The sequence below is a fragment of the Alligator sinensis genome, unplaced genomic scaffold (assembly GCF_000455745.1).
Source record: "Alligator sinensis unplaced genomic scaffold, ASM45574v1 scaffold907_1, whole genome shotgun sequence".
Classification (NCBI taxonomy): domain Eukaryota; kingdom Metazoa; phylum Chordata; order Crocodylia; family Alligatoridae; genus Alligator; species Alligator sinensis.
Genome location: NW_005841925.1, coordinates 1,364,273 through 1,367,617, shown reverse-complemented (window position 1 = coordinate 1,367,617; position 3,345 = coordinate 1,364,273). Strand labels below are relative to the sequence as shown.

General features: G+C 52.2%; 1 non-coding gene across 1 annotated transcript; it reads right to left on the bottom strand.

Annotated features, from left to right (window-relative positions):
• Positions 1 to 2,759: 2,759 nt before the first annotated feature.
• On the bottom strand, positions 2,760 to 2,832 carry TRNAA-AGC. Its single transcript has one exon. It is a non-coding gene; the product is annotated as a tRNA-Ala (tRNA).
• Between the last annotated feature and the right edge of the window lie 513 nt (positions 2,833 to 3,345).

Genomic DNA, 3,345 nt, shown 5'->3' with positions numbered 1-3,345 from the left:
AAAAAGTGTGTTTTTGAAGGAAAGAAAAAGGGGCAAGGGGTGTTCACTTCTGGATCTAATGCACGATTCCTCTGTGTACTGCGCTTAGCTTTATAGATGTGATGCACTGCAGGATTAGGCTTTTACCTTATTTTTCCTTATCTGCTGACTCTTTGAGAACAAAAGGTGAAAGCTGTAGCCAGGGCTAAAATTAGCAAGAAGCTGAACTCTGATTCTTGGCTCTTGACTGATAGTTACTAATCCCATCACGGCTCTTTTCTCATCCATTTCACCAAGGCCTGAGTCAGCAAGGCATGTAAGCATGCACTCGGCTTAACACGTGCTGAATAATATGTAAAGCAAAGCATTATATTTAAGATCAGCCCTTAGCACTTTCTGTGAATTTTTTTTTGACAATTCTCAATCCCATTTTCTTTGCTTTTCTACCATGACCTTGCTTTTTAGATACCATCCATTTAACATTTTGCTGTTTCTAAAACAGCAAATCAACTTTGGTATATTAAGCTTTGCTGTAATAAAATATTAGTCTAAAAATGAAGATAATACAGGCAAATTTGAAAGTACAAATTTATCCTATTAAGCAAGAATAAACCACTTAAACATGCCACAGTCTCACAGAGCATTACACTAACCAAATATATGTTTAAATGATATTTTATCAGACTGCTGTCTTGGATAATAAAACTAAGACAAATAATTCCGAGGCAAAATTTCAAGCCTAACTTAGCAGCTGCTCAACTCACAGAAGATGCACCCATAACTTCACTTTTTCCTGCCTGGTTTGGATAGCATAGGATGTTTACAACAACTGTCTGAACCGCATAGATTTTGCTCCCAGAAATCATGAGATCTTTAAAGCATATATATGACATTCTGGTTCTTTTCATTTGCTTTCTGGTTTTTGAGACACTTCAGCTCTTCTTTATAAATCCACAGTGTGTCCACACCTTGAATACTGTGCCCAGTTCTGGTCCCCATTCAGCAAAAAGGATATAGAAGAAATAGAGATGGCCCAGAGAAGGGCAACAAGGACTATTAGTAGCGTGGCAGTATGAGGAGGGACTAAGGAGGCTAGGCCGTATCAGTTTATAAAAGGGTGCTTGAGAGGGGGGACATGATAAAGGTTTACAAAATACTAAACGGCAAAGAGAAAGTAGATAGGCATTTATTATTTACTGTCTCTCACAACACATGAACTAGGGGGTCCCAAAATGAAACTAGTAGGTCGTAAATTTACAACAAACAAAAGGAAGTTCCTTTTCACCCAGAGCGTCATTCAAGTGTGGAATTCATTGCCACCAGATGTTATGGCAGCTGCCCCACAAAGGGAGGGGACAAACTGTGGGAGGAAAGGGGGATCATAGTATCATAGTACTTAGGGGCGGAAGGGACCTAAACAGATCATCAGGTCCAACCCCCTGCCCCGGGCAGGAATGGGTGCTGGGATCATATCACCCCAGCCAAATATCTGTCCAGCCTCCTCTTGAAGACCCCCAAGGTAGGAGAGAGCATCACCTCCCTTGGGAGCCCAGTCCAGACCCTGGCAGCCCTAACTGTAAAGTAAAGGTGCTTCACATCAGGAGCTATTGAGCATGGGAATTAAGGGTACAGCCTTTGCATCAGAATTTCCTAGACCTTATGGAGGCTGCAAGTGAGAGAGGAGCTGTGGGAAAAAAACCCTGGTCACCCCCAGTTCGCTCTCCCTTTCAGCATCCACTCTCTGCCTGTGTGACACAGGAGACTGGGCAAAATGGACCTACAGCAGAGGTGGGCAATTATTTGGGCTGGAGGGCCACTTAAAGAGTTTCAGTGAACTGTTGTGGGCTGGGGGAGGTGCTGACGTGGCCCAGCGTGCTGGGGGGTGGGGAGGGGGGGAGTTGATCCTATTGAGCCCCAGGCTCTCCGCCCTGCACCCACCGCCAGGGGTGCCAAACAGCGTGGGTGGGGGGTGGGGGGTGGGCAGGGTCTCCATGGAGCCCAGGGCAGAGCTGCGATCCACTCCCCACATGTCCCGCGACGGATGCTGTCTGCGGGCAGGGATGTGCAGGTTGCAGATTGCGGCTGTGCCCTGGGCCCTGTGTTGTCACTGTCCCGTGATCCTGGCCTCCGGCCCCCACCCGCCTGCCTGACTCCCAGATGCCATTCGCTGCTCCTGTCCACCTGGCCAAGCACATCCTGCCTGCGGGGGTGCTGGGTCCGTGGAGACCCCTCCTGCCTGTCTGCCCTCCTACTCTGTGTGGCACCCGCAGCAGCGAGTGCAAGATGGGCTGGCAGCGCGAGTGGCCGCTGCCACGGGCGCCCCCGCTGCCAGGGCTGCCAGGAAGCTGAGTCTGGCTGCCAGCCCTGCCTGGGGAGGTGGGACTGATGGTGTGCACCACAGCCCGGGCTGCCCCCATGTGCCTGGGCTGGACGGGGCCATGGAACCCGCCACGGGCCGGATAAAATCCCTCGGTGGGCGGCCCGCGGGCCGTATTTTGCCCACCTCTGACCATGCAATGGAGCCCGTGGCTTTTCATGGGGTTCCCACAGGGGAGCACCCAGTTCCCAGGAGCTTGTTTGCGCTGGCGAAGGGAGGGGGCTGCAGCTGCCTATCGCAGGTGCAATACAAGTCAGTGGGCCCTGAGGTGCCCCCGGCACAGGGAGTCCCCAGCTCTGAGGACTGCACTTCAGCAGGGGATTTATGCTGCTGAGCAGGGAGGTGAAGATGCGCCCTGGGTTGGGGGACGCATCACCTGCGCGGAGGAAAACAAAAGCGATCTTGGAGAATGCGGGCATCGATCCCGCTACCTCTCGCATGCTAAGCGAGCGCTCTACCATTTGAGCTAATTCCCCAGCTGCAGCAAGGGCCTCTCGTGCGCGCTGATGTCATCATTGTTCGCGTCACGTGGTCGCTCCCATCCCTCACTCTCTCAGGGCCGGATTAGCAACGCGTTGTTGTCAGGCAGTTTGGCCGCCTCAGTCGTTCTGCTGGGGCGGGGTTTTCGTCTCCGACCAACTGGGAGGCGCGGCTCTCTGGTGGTGGCGACGCTTGGCTTCTCCCCCTCCCTCTCCGTCCTCCTCATTGGTCATCTTCCCGGTTGGTGTCGCTCGCTTGCTGATTGGTTCTCCCGGGTTTATTTTTGAACGGCGTCTGCTGTTTCCATTGGGCCAGAAATCTGCCAGTCACGGTGACGTTTCGCTGTTGCTAAGGCGTGAAGGTGGGGAACCTAAGGTGCCCACCCCGATGCCCTCATTGGCTTGTGGAGAACCAGGCTAGCCCGCCCCTGGTTCTCACTGAAACCAATGGTAGTTTACTCCATGCTTGATTGGCGGTCGGGGAAAACCCAATGAGGAGGCGAGGTTAAC